The sequence below is a fragment of the Moschus berezovskii genome, chromosome 8 (assembly GCF_049115385.1).
Source record: "Moschus berezovskii isolate FMDL1 chromosome 8, NW_MosBer_1.0, whole genome shotgun sequence".
In the NCBI taxonomy this organism is placed as follows: Eukaryota; Metazoa; Chordata; class Mammalia; order Artiodactyla; family Moschidae; genus Moschus; species Moschus berezovskii.
In genome coordinates, this window is record NC_142467.1 from 90,996,964 (window position 1) to 91,011,296 (window position 14,333).

Sequence of the window (14,333 nt, forward strand, 5' to 3'; positions counted from 1 at the left end):
TTTGTACCATTTATTAAATTTTATAAATAAAACAAAAAGAAAAAATGACAGAATGATTTCTGTTCGTTTCCAAGGCAAACCATTCAATATTATAGTAATCCAAGTCTATGCTTCAACCAGTAATGCTGAAGAAGCCAAAGTTGAACGGTTCTATGAAGACCTACAAGAACTTTTAGAACTAACACCCCCAAAAAGATGTCCTTTTCATTATAGGGGACTGGAATGCAAAAGTAGGAAGTCAGGAAACACCTGGAGTAACAGGCAAATTTGGCCTTGGAGCACGAAATGAAGCAGGGCAAAGGCTAATTGAGTTTTGCCAAGAGAACACACTGGTCATAGCAAACACCCTCTTCCAACAACACAAGAGAAGACTCTACACATGAACATCACCAGATGGTCAACACCGAAATCAGACTGATTATATTCTTTGCAGCCAAAGATGGAGAAGCTCTATACAGTTAGCAAAAACAAGACCAGGAGTGGACTGTGGCTCAGATCATGAACTCCTTATTGCCAAATTCAGACTTAAATTGAAGAAAGTAGGGAAAACCACTAGACCATTCAGATATGACCTAAATCAAATCCCTTATGATTATACAGTGGAAGTAAGAAATAGATTTAAGGGACCAGATCTGATAGATAGAGTGGCTGATGAACTATACATGGAGGTTCACGACATTGAACAGGAGAGAGGGACCAAGACCATCTCATCTTTAAGTTACCTGAAAGTTTTCCCAAAGTCATCTCATTAACATAACAAAGACATCTTTATGCCTCTCATCACTTAGGAAATTTGATTTTTGGAGCTTTGTGCCAGGAACAGGGAGAAACCCAAATCAGTTCAGTCAGTTCAGTTCAGTCGCTCAGTCGTGTCCGACTACTTGCGACCCCATGAATCACAGCACACCAGGTCTCCCTGTCCATCACCAAACCCGAAGTTCACTCAAACTCATGTCCATCGAGCTGGTGATGCCATCCAGCCATCTCATTCTCTGTTATCCCCGTCTCCTCCCGCCCCCAATCCCTCCCAGCATCAGAGTCTTTTCCAGTGAGTCAACTCGTCGCATGAGGTGGCCAAAGTATTGGAGTTTCAGTCCTAGCATCAGTCCTTCCAATGAACACCCAGGAATACATAGTACTTATTATAAGTCACAATATCACATTCCCTCAATACAGATCAAATTAAGTGTTTAGCACTACACTGGAGTTTGAAAATGCAAAACTGCTAAAAAAAAAGAAAAAGAAAAACTATTATTTCTAAAGTCTTTGCTTTAGAAATAAAATTTGCCCGTCATTGGTAAACAAAGGATATTGTAGCCATCAAGACATTACATTATAACCACAAAAAGACGAGCCCTGAAGGAACCCAGGATGGAAACAGATTGCCTGCCATTTAGGAATCATCATATTGTAGGTATCCCTGAGGGTGCAGCTTGGGGAAAGTCATGATGAGAAAACACAGGATACTGGCCCCATATAGCTGAGGTTCATATCAAGGAATGATTTCAGGGAGCCCAGACTCTTGCATCTCCCAATATTCAGAAAAGTGCTAAAAACCTTAATTTGAGATATCTGGTTTTCTTTGCTTAACAATAATCTTTTGATGTTTCAACTACTTGACCTTTGTTTTGCTGACTTAAAAAATGCATCAACGTGCGAGTTGTGAGTTAAGTTTTATTTGGGGCAAAATGAGGACAATAGTCTGGGAGACAGCATTTCAGATAGCTCTGAGAAATGGCTCCAAAGAGGTAGGGGGAAGGGCAGCATATATGTGATTTGGGAGCAGACATCATAATGAAGAAAGGTGGTGCTTTTCTAGACTTAAGAAGATGCAACAACTGAGCTCACAGAATAAGTTCCTGAAAATATGTAACTATTTGAAGCCCTGTTCTGCCAGTTTTTTCAGGGCATGGAATGCCTCCTTCCTGATCTCCTTCCTGAACTCCCTTCAGCAGGGGTTGAAGGTCAGCAGCTGCAGCAGCACGTGTGATTTAATCCTTGTAGAGGCAGACAGGAAGTGTACATGGCAAGTGCCAACTGGCAGTTAACAGTTGCAAAAACTCCTAAATATCCTGGCTCCCCCTTCTCCTCCTCATAACGGTTTTCTCGGCACTATCTGAGATGCTGTCTCCCAGGCTTGAAGTCATAATAATGTGTGCCCAATAAAACTCTCAATTTTTAGGCTGTGCGTTAAAAAAATTTTTTTTAAATTTATTTGGCTGCAATGGGTCTTAATTGAGGTAGGCGGTATCTTCAGTCTTCACAGAGACAGGCAGGATCTTTAGATGTAGCATGTGGGATCTAGTTCCTTGATCAGGGATCAAACCCAGACCCCCAGAATTGGCAGTTTGGAATCTTAGCCACTGGATTATCACAAGGAAGTCCTTTAGGTTGTGCTGTTTTTTTCTGTCGACAGCTTATTGGGGAAAACAATTTAATAAAGACAATATAGATGTAAATAAACTATTAAAACATAATAAACTTCTATGGTGAAAGGAATTACAGGCTACTATGGAACCTGGCAAGCCACTCCAGTACTCTTGCCTAGAAAATCCCATGGATGGAGGAGCCTGGTAGGCTGCAGTCCGTGGGGTCGCTAAGGGTCAGACACGACTGAGCGACTTCACTTTCACTTTTCACTTTCACACATTGGAGAAGGAAATGGCAACCCACTCCAGTGTTCTTGCCTGGAGAATCCCAGGGAAGGGGGAGCCTGGTGGGTTTCCTTCTATGGGGTCGCGCAGAGTCGGACACGATTGAAGTGACTTAGCAGCAGCATGGAACCTGTAGAAGGGAAGAGGAAAATGTCAGAACAGATTTATCAGAACAGAGAATGCCTCAGTTGTAAGCCCTCTTACTTAAAGATTGATTATGCCTGAGAAATAAAATACTGACTGCTGTATCGGTAAACAAAGGATGCTGCAGTCATCAGTGATTGTAGTCACCATGGATGGTGAACTCAGAGGGAGTTCACAATGGAAACAAGGAATACCGACCACCAGCAACCATCAGACAGCAGCCACCCTCAATGCTATAGCCTGAAGAAACTCGGCATGAGGAAACATGATATATTGGCCTAGATAACTGATGTGCCTATCGAAGGAATGATTTCAGTGGGCCCAGACTCCCATTTCTCCATTCACAGAAAATCACTAAATTCCTTAACTTAAAGTATATAATTTTCTTTTATTAACAGGAGCTTCTTGGGAATTTCCTGGCAGTCCAGTGGTTAGGACATGGTGTTTTCACAACTGAGGGTTGGGGTTTGATCCTTGGTTGCAGAACTATGATCCCACAAGCCATGTGGTGCAGCCAAAAAAATAAAACCCAAAACAGTAAATTGTACATGTTGCTGTTGCAAAAATTCCCATATATCCTGGCTTCTCCTCCTTCCTTTTCGGTACAGTTTTCTCAGCATTTATCTGAGAGGCTGTCTCCCAGGCTTGAAGTTCTAAGTTCAGTTCAGTTCAGTTCAGTTGCTCAGTCGTGTCCAACTCTTTGAGAACCCATGAACTGCAGCACACCAGGCCTCCCTGTCCATCACCAACTCCAGGAGTCCACCCAAACCCATGTCCATTGAGTTGGTGATGCCATCCAACCATCTCATCCTCTGTCATCTCCTTCTCCTCCTGCCCTCAATCTTTCCCAGCATCAGGTTCTTTTCAAATGAGTCAGCTTTTCGCATCAGGTGGCCAAAGTAATGGAGTTTCAGCTTCAACATCAGTCCTTCCAATGAACACCCAGGACTGACCTCCTTTAGGATGGAATGGTTGGATCTCCTTGCAGTCCAAGGGACTCTCAAGAGTCTTCTCCAACACCACATTACTCTCAACTTTCAGGTTTTGTGTTTCTTTCCAGTTGACATGTACCAGTAGAATTCTTTGTTTTACCTCTTATAACTTAACCTCCATCAAATTTATACATGCCTATATTTTAAATACAAATATTTGTTGAAAGTTTAATTTAAAAAAATGGAACCACCTGTTCCCCCACACCTCCTTTCCATTCACATGTCTCAAAGTGGCCACTCTCTTCAGCTGTTCCCTTTCACATTTTATTGCTAAATTTATGCATCAGAAAATGATTAGTTTATCATAAGACCTAAGTTATCATAGAGGGACTGGAAAACAAGAAGTTTCTATAGCAACGATGTCTTCAAGAAGACAATTCATTAACTAATTATGACCATACCAAAACACATAGACATTTTCACTGTTACACAGAGCTCCTTAGTGAATTTCCACTACCATATGAAGGCTAACTAGTTGTTCATCAACCTACTTCATGCTCCTGGAAACAGAGAAACTTTGTATTTTCCAAGCCTCCCTTGAAATGAGATGGGGGCCATGATAGCTCTGCCAAGAGAATGTGGACAGAAGTGATGGATGCCACTTATAGGCCTGGCCTATAACATGTATCATGAAATCCTTCACACAGCTAGCATGAAGGGACTCCAAAACAGCAGAGTCATTTTGAAGTAGGAAAAAAAAATCTCAATTTTTTTTTGGGGGGGTCATGCCACACAACTTGCAGGATCTTAGTTCCCCCACCAGGCAATGAACTCAGGCCCCCTGCAGTGGAAGTGCAGCGTTCTAACCACTAGACTGCCAGGAAATTCCCTAGAAAAAATCTAAATTCTTGAGTCAACATTTAGAAAAGCCACCCAACCTACAGGAGGACTCTGCATGGATGAAAAGTAAAATTTTATACCTTTCTTTTCTTAAAGATTTGGGAGTTTACTTGTTACCATAGTGTAGTCTTCCCTGACTAACACAATTGAGTCACAAGAACTTTATGGACTATTCCACCCAAGGCTGGGGAGGTGGGTCAGTTGGTAAGTGGGATGAAGAAGCAGGTCAACAAAGAGTAAATTACTTGCCTTCCTAGCTCCCAAGGGTATTACCAAGAGAAAGCAGCTGATGGGTGAAGTCCACTGCCCTGTACAGGTCCCCAAGCCAGAAGCTGATATCACTGAGATGATTCAGGACTTGAATCTTGGAGATAGTGCTATGCTCCCCTGCATTCAGTTGCTTTAGCACTTGCTGCATCCAAAGCATTGAATGGTGAAGGTCACTGATGCTGAGGACTGTCTGGCCCAGCCTGGAGCAATCATCAACACTCAGGGTAGAACTTGGTTCCTAGAAGCAAGAAGAACAATGATATTCCTGATAAAGGACACAAAGGGTGATCACTGAGGTCAATAAAGAGATCATTCACCCACTCTATTCCCACTATCCAAATACAACCAGTCTTAGGTTGTTTCCCTTCATATTTTATCTGAGTACATGCTTCAGAAAATGATCAGATTATTTTTATAACTATGTTTGGTTAAGATAAGGGGTTTACCCCATAGAAGACACTGAAATGAGTTCCCACGGACCATCTTATTAGTAGGAACATACTTTATTTTTAAAAACATAAGGCAGGAGAAGGAACAAGATGGCAGAGGAATAGGACGGCGAGACCACTCTCTCCCCAACAAATTCATCAAAAGAACATTTGAACGCGGAGTAAAGTCCACAAAACAACTTCTGAATGCTGGCAGAGGATGTCAGGCACCCAGAAAAGCAGCCCATTGTCTTCGAAAGGAGATTACCCGCCAAACGGTAACTCCCAGCGGAGAAGCAGCGCAGACGCCTGCATACGCCATTAGCAAGCCGGGGCTGGGCAGGGAGGAGCCGGCTGAACTGCTTAGAGAGAGGACTGGGCTTGAATGCCGCGAGAACAATTTGAGAGAACTGGGGAGAGCAAAGCAGACTGTGGGATAGCTTCCCCACGAAAAGGCGGAAAGCTCTAACCTAAGACTCGGCCAGCCCCGCTCACAGAATAAAGGACTGAGCAGAGCGAGCCGGCTGCGGTCAGCCCATCCCCCATCCCCCGCCGAGACAGGCAGGGAGGTCAGCCAGAGCCGGAGGGGGCAACTGCAGCCCCAGAAAGGCATCTGATACAAACTGCAGGCAGGCTTGTTGCTAATCAGGACTTCTTGGGCTCGGGCCGGTCGATATCCCCCTGAGAAGGTGCACCGGTTGTACACCCAGAAAACTGAGTGGCGGGGACTGGGGAGGCGATAAGTCGCAGAGACCGCACTCACCAAACACTTGGTCCCCTGAGCTGCTCGGACCAGGGAAGGCACAAAACGCAGGCCCAACCAAGTCTGCGCCTTTGTGGAGTACCTGAGAACCTGAACTTGAGCCGCTCAGACCTGGGAAGTGCATACAACCCGGCACCAGCCTCAGACAGTTCCCGGCAGAGCAACCTAGAGCCTGTGCAGTGTAGACTGGGACAGCATACGTGCTGTGAGCGGAGGCAAACCCAGTGTGGCCGAGACGTTGCGAGCACTCCCCACAGACGCCAGAGATATTCGTCTGCAGCATTCCTCCCTTCCCAGAACAGGACTGAACAACTGAGACTTAAAAAGTGTCCACCCACCCCCTAGTATCAGGGCGGAAATTAGATACTGAAGAGACCAGCAAACAGAAGCTAAAACAGAGGGAACCACCTTGGAAATGACAGATAGAGACGTCTAGAGGCTACTCCAAGAATAAGACCAAAAACCAGAGGCAAGAGGCTTAAGGCCGAATCCTGAGAACACCAGAGAACTCCTGACTCCAGGGAACATTCATCGATAGGAGCTCATCAAACGTCTCCATACCTACACTAAAACCAAGCACCACCCAAGGGTCAACAAGTTCCAGAGCAAGACATACCATGCAAATTCTCCAGTAACACAGGAAACTAGCCCTGAGCTTCAATATACAGGCTGCCCAAAGTCACTCCAAACCCACTGACATCTCATAACTCATTACTGGACACTTCATTGCACTCCAGAGAGAACAAATCCAGCTCCACCCACCAGAACACCGACACAAGCTTCCATAACCAGGGAACCTTGACAAGTCACCTGTCCAACCCCACACAGAGAGAGGAAACTACATAATAAAGAGAACTCCACAAACGGCCAGAAGAGGGAAAGGCCACCCCAAGCAAAGCAATATAAGCAAGATGAAGAGGCAGAGAAATACCCAGCAAGTAAAGGAACAAGATAAATGCCCACCAACACAAACAAAAGAGGAAGATATAGGGAATCTACCTGATAAAGAATTTCGAATTTTGGTGGTGAAAATGATTCAAAATCTTGAAAGCAAAATGGAGTTACAGATAAATAACCTGGAGAAAAGGATTGAGAGGATGGAAGAAAGGTTTAATAAGGACTTAGAGGAAATAAAAAAGAGTCAATATACAATGAATAATGCAATAGATGAGATCAGAAACACTCTGGAGGGAACAAACAGTAGAATAACAGAGGCAGAAGACAGGATAAGCGAGCTAGAAGATAGAATTGTAGAAATAAATGAAACAGAGAGGAAAAAAGAAAAACAAATTAAAAGAAATGAGAACAATATTAGAGACGTCTGGGACAATGTTAAACGCTCCAACATTCGAATCATAGGAATCCCAGAAGAAGAAGACAAAAAGAAAGACCATGAAAGAATACTTGAGGAGATAATAGTTGAAAACTTCCCTAAAATAGGGAAAGAAATAATCACCCAAGTCCAAGAAACCCAGAGAGTCCCTAACAGGATAAACTCAAGGCAAAATACTCCAAGACACATATTAATCAAATTAACAAAGATCAAACACAAAGAACAAATATTAAAAGCAGCAAGGGAAAAGCAGCAAATAACACACAAGGGGATTCCCATAAGGATAACAGCTGATCTTTCAACAGAAACTCTTCAGGCCAGGAAGGAATGGCAAGACATACTTAGAGTGATGAAAGAAAATAACCTACAGCCCAGACTACTGTACCCAGCAAGGATCTCATTCAAATATGAAGGAGAAATCAAAAGCTTTACAGACGAGCAAAAGCTGAGAGAATTCAGCATCACCAAACCAGCTCTCCAACAAATGCTAAAGGATCTTTTCTAGAAAGGAAACACAGAAAGGGTGTATAAACTCGAACCCAAAGCAATAAAGAAAATGGCTACGGGATCATACTTATCAATAATCACCTTAAATGTAAATGGGTTGAATGCCCCAACCAAAAGACAATGGCTGGCTGAATGGATACAAAAACAAGACCCCCATATATGTTTTCTGCAAGAGACCCACCTCAAAACGAGGGACACACACAGACTGAAAGTGAAGGGCTGGAAAAAGATATTTCATGCAAATAGAGACCAAAAGAAAGCAGGAGTAGCAATACTCATATCAGATAAAATAGACTTTAAAACAAAGGCTGTGAAAAGAGACAAAGAAGGAAAATACATAATGATCAAAGGATCAATCCAAGATGAAGATATAACAATTATAAATATTTATGCACCCAACATAGGAGCACTGCAATATGTAAGACAATTACTAACAAGTATGAAAGGGGAAATTAACAATAATGCAATAATAGTGGGAGATTTTAATACCCCACTTACATCTATGGATAGATCAACTAAACAGAAAATTAACAAGGAAACACAAACTTTAAATGATACAATAGACCAGTTAGACCTAGTATATATCTATAGGACATTTCACCCCAAAACAATGAATTTCACCTTTTTCTCAAGCGCACACGGAACCTTTTCCAGGATAGATCACATCCTGGGCCATAAATCTAGCCTTGGTAAATTCAAAAAAGTTGAAATCATTCCATGCATCTTTTCTGACCACAATGCAGTAAGATTAGATCTCAATTACGGGAGAAAAACTATTAAAAATGCCAACATATGGAGGCTGAACAACACGCTGCTGAATAATGAACAAATCATCAGTTCAGTTCAGTTCAGTCGTTTAGTCGTGTCCGACTCTCCGCGACCCCATGAATTACAGCACGCCAGGCCTCCCTGTCCATCATAGAAGAAATCAAAAGAGAAATCAAAATATGCATAGAAATGAATGAAAATGAAAACACAACAACCCAAAACCTCTGGGACACTGTAAAAGCAGTGCTAACGGGGAAGTTCATAGCAATACAGGCACACCTCAAGAAACAAGAAAAAAGTCAACTAAATCACCTAACTCTACATCTAAAGCAACTAGAAAAGGAAGAAATGAAGAACCCCAGGGTCAGGAGAAGGAAAGAAATTGTAAAAATTAGGGCAGAGATAAATGCAAAAGAAACAAAAGAGACCATAGCAAAAATCAACAAAGCCAAAAGCTGGTTCTTTGAGAAGGTAAACAAAATTGACAAACCACTAGCCAGACTCATCAAGAAACAAAGGGAGAAGAACCAAATCAATAAAACTAGAAATGAAAATGGAGAGATCACAACTGACAACACAGAAATACAAAGGATTATTAGAGAATATTATCAGCAATTATATGGCAATAAAATGAATAACCTGGAAGAAATGGACAAATTCCTAGAAAAGTACAACTTTCCAAAACTGAACCAGGAAGAAATAGAAAATCTGAACAGACCCATCACAAGCATGGAAATAGAGCAAGTAATCGGAAAGCTTCCAGCAAACAAAAGCCCAGGTCCAGACGGCTTCACAGCTGAATTCTACCAAAAATTTAGAGAAGAGCTAACACCTATTCTACTCAAACTCTTCCAGAAAATTGCTGAGGAAGGGAAACTTCCAAACTCATTCTATGAGGCCACCATCACCCTAATCCCAAAACCTGGTAAAGACCCCACAAAAAAAGAAAACTACAGGCCAATATCACTGATGAACATAGATGCAAAAATCCTTAACAAAATTTTAGCAATCAGAATCCAACAACACATTAAGAAGATCATACATCATGACCAAGTGGGCTTTATCCCAGGAATGCAAGGATTCTTCAATATCCACAAATCAATCAACGTAATACACCACATTAACAAACTGAAAAATAAAAATCATATGATTGTCTCAATAGATGCAGAGAAAGCCTTTGACAAAATTCAACATCCATGTATGATAAAAGCTCTCCAGAAACTGGGAATAGAAGGGACATACCTCAACATAATAAAAGCCATAAACGACAAACCCACAGCAAACATTATCCTCAATGGTGAAAAACTGAAAGCATTTCCCCTAAAGTCAGGAACAAGACAAGGGTGCCCACTCTCACCACTACTATTCAACATAGTTCTGGAAGTTTTGGCCACAGCAATCAGAGCAGAAAAAGACATAAAAGGAATACAAATTGGAAAAGAAGAAGTAAAACTTTCACTGTTTGATGATGACATGATCCTCTACACAGAAAACCCTAGAGACCCTACCAGAAAACTACTAGAGCTAATCAGTGATTACAATAAAGTTGCAGGATATAAAATCAACACACACAAATCCCGTGCATTCCTATACACTAATAATGAGAAAATAGAGAAATTAAGGAAACTATTCCATTCACTGTTGCAACGAAAAGAATTAAATACTTAGGAATATATCTACCTAAGGAAACAAAAGACTTGTACTTAGAAAACTATAAAACACTAGTGAAAGTAATCAAAGAGGACACTAATAGATGGAGAAATATACCGTGTTTGTGGATTGGAAGAATAAATATTGTGAAAATGAGTATACTACCCAAAGTAATTTATACATTCAATGCAATCCCTATCAAGCTACCAACGATATTTGTCACAGGACTAGAATAAATAATCTCACAATTTGTATGGAAATACAAAAAAACGCAAATAGCCAAAGCAATCTTGAGGAAGAAAAATGGAACTGGGGGAATTAACCTGCCGGACTTCAGGCTCTACTACAAAGCCACAGTCATCAAGACAGTATGGTACTGGCATAAAGACAGAAATATAGATCAATGGAACAAAATAGAAAGACCAGAGATAAATCCACGCACCTATGGACACCTCATCTTTGACAAAGGAGGCAAGAATATAAAATGGAGAAAAGACAGTCTCTTTAACAAGTGGTGCTGGGAAAACTGGTCAGCCATTTGTAAAAAGAATGAAATTAGAACATTTCCTAACACCATACACCAAAATAAACTCAAAATGGATTAGAGAGGTAAATGTAAGACCACAAACTATAAAACTCCTAGAGGAGAATGTAGGCAAAACACTCTCCGACATAAATCACAGCAGGATCCTCTATGACCCACCTCCCAGAATATTGGAAATAAAAGCAAAAATAAACAAATGGGACCTAATTAAAATCAAAAGCTTCTGCACAGCAAAGGAAACTATAAGCAAGGTGAAAAGACAGCCTTCAGAATGGGAGAAAATAATAGCAAATGAAACAACTGACAAAGAATTAATCTCCAAAATATACAAGCAGCTCCTGCAGCTCAATTCCAGAAAAATAAATGACCCAATCAAAAAATGGGCCAAAGAACTAAACAGACATTTCTCCAAAGAAGACATAAAGATGGCTAACAAACACATGAAAAAATGCTCAACATCCCTCATAATCAGAGAGATGCAAATCAAAACCACAATGAGATACCATTTCACACCAGTCAGAATGGCTGCTATCCAAAAGTCTACCTGCAATAAATGCTGGAGAGGATGTGGAGAGAAAGGAACTCTCTTACACTGTTGGTGGGAATGCAAACTAGTACAGCCACTATGGAGAACAGTGTGGAGATTCCTCAAAAAACTGGAAATAGAACTGCCATATGATCCAGCAATCGCACTCCTGGGCATACACACCGAGGAAACCAGAATTGAAAGAGACACATGTCCTCCAATGTTCATTGCAGCACTGTTTATAATAGCCAGGACATGGAAGCAACCTAGATGTCCATCTGCAGATGAATGGGTAAGAAAGCTTTGGTACATATACACAATGGAGTATTATTCAGCCATTAAAAAGAATACATTTGAATCAGTTCTAATGAGGTGGATGAAACTGGAGCCTATTATACAGAGTGAAGTAAGCCAGAAAGAAAAACACCAATACAGTATACTAACGTATATATATGGAATTTAGAAAGATGGTAATGATAACCCTGTATATGAGACAGCAAAAGAGACACAGATGTATAGAACATTCTTTGGGACTCTGTGGGACAGGGTGAGGGTGGGATGATTTGGGAGAATGGCACTGAAACACGTATGTTGTCATATGTGAAATGAATCACTAGTTCAGGGTCGATGCATGTTATAGGATCTCGGGGCTGGCAGGCGGGGATGACCCAGAGGGAGGATAAAGGGAGGAGGGAGGTGGGAGGGGGGTTCAGGAGGGGGAACTTATGTAAACCCAGAGCGAATTCATGTCAATGTACGGCAAAACCAACCAATATAATATTGTAAAATAATTTGCCTCCAATAAAAAATAAATTAATTACCAAAAAAATAAATAAATAAATAAAATCTGCTTGAACATCTGGGAAAAAATAAAAATAAAAACATAAGGCAGTATGGGGAGAATAAGCATTAATCAGGAGATCTAGGCAGGTTCTTTTTTTTTTTTTTTAGAGTTCTCTATTTTTTTTTTAATTTATTTTATTGGAGGCAAATTACCTTACATTAATATATTGGTTGGTTTTGCCATACATTGACATGAATCCGCCCCGGGTGTACATGTGTTCCCTTTCTAGAACCCCCCTCCCACCTCCCTCTTCCCCATATCCTCCCTCCATGTCATCCCTGTGCACCAGCCCCAAGCATCCTGTATCATGCGTCGAACCTGGACTGGTCACTTATGATAATATACATGCTACAATGCCGTTCTCCCCAATCATTCCACCTTCACCCTCTCCCACAGAGTCGCAAAGACTTTTCTATATGCCTATATCTCTTTTGCAGTCTTGTATACAGTATGCAGGTCAGGAAGCAACAGTTAGAACTGGACATGGAACAACAGACTGGTTCCAAATAGGAAAAGGTGTACGTCAAGGTTGTATATTGTCACCTTGCTTATTTAACTTATATGCAGAGTACATCATGAGGAACGCTGGGCTGGAAGAAGCACAAGCTGGAATCAAGATTGCCGGGAGAAATATCAATAACCTCAGATATGCAGATGACACCACCCTTATGGCAGAAAGTGAAGAGGAACTCAAAAGCCTCTTGATGAAAGTGAAAGAGGAGAGTGAAAAGGTTGGCTTGAAGCTCAACATTCAGAAAACAAAGATCATGGCATCTGGTCCCATCACTTCATGGGAAATAGATGGAAAAACAGTGGAAACAGTGTCAGACTTTATTTTTTTGGGCTCCAAAATCACTGCAGATGCTGATTGCAGCCATGAAATTAAAAGACGCTTGCTCCCTGGAAGGAAAGTTATGACCAACCTTGATAGTATATTAAAAAGCAGAGACATTACTTTGCCAACCAAGGTCCGTCTAGTCAAAGCAATGGTTTTTCCCGTGGTCATGTATGGATGTGAGAGTTCAACTGTGAAGAAGGCTGATCGCCGAAGAATCAATGCTTTTGAACTGTGGTGCTGGAGAAGACTCTTGAGAGTCCCTTATACTGCAAGGAGATCCAACCAGTCCATTCTAGAGGAGATCAATCCTGGATGTTCATTGGAGGGACTGATGCTAAAGCTGAAACTGCAATACTTTGGCCACCTCATGCGACGAGTTGATTCACTGGAAAAGACTCTGATGCTGGGAAAGGTTGGGGGCGGGAGGAGAAGGGGACGACAGAGAATGAGATGGCTGGTTGGCATCACCGACTCTGTGGACATGAGTTTGAGTGAACTCCGGGAGTTGGTGATGGATAGGGAGGCCTGGCGTGCTGTGATTCATGGGGCCGCGGAGAGTCGGACACGACTGAGCGACTGAACTGAACTGAACTGAACTGATACAGGGTTCAGGTTACCATCTTTCTAAATTCCATATATATGCGTTAGTATACTGTATTGATGTTTTTCTTTCTGGCTTACTTCACTCTGTATAGTTGGCTCCAATTTCATCCACCTCATTAAAACTGATTCAAATGCATTCTTTTTGATGGCTGAAAAATACTCCATTGTGTATATGTACCAAAGCTTTCTTACCCATTCATCTGCAGATGGACATCTAGGTTGCTTCCATGTCCTGGCTATTATAAACAGTGCTGCAATGAACATTGGAGTACACGTGTCTCTTTCTATTCTGGTTTCCTCGGTGTGTATGCCCAGGAGTGCGATTGCTGGATCATATGGCAGTTCTATTTCCAGTTTTTTGAGGAATCTCCACACTGTTCTCCATAGTGGCTGTACTAGTTTGCATTCCCACCAACAGTGTAAGAGGCTTCCCTTCTCTCCACACCCTCTCCAGCATTTATTGCAGGTAGACTTTTGGATAGCAGCCATTCTGACTGGTGTGAAATGGTATCTCATTGTGGTTTTGATTTGCATCTCTCTGATTATGAGGGATGTTGAGCATTTTTTCATGTGTTTGTTAGTCATCTTTATGTCTTCTTTGGAGAAATGTCTGTTTAGTTCTTTGGCCC

At 41.5% G+C, this 14,333-nt stretch overlaps 1 pseudogene; it reads right to left on the minus strand.

Moving 5' to 3' along the window:
* Positions 1–14,333, minus strand: part of LOC129558865 (prolyl 4-hydroxylase subunit alpha-2-like) — a 64,388-nt pseudogene that overhangs the window by 7,079 nt on the left and 42,976 nt on the right.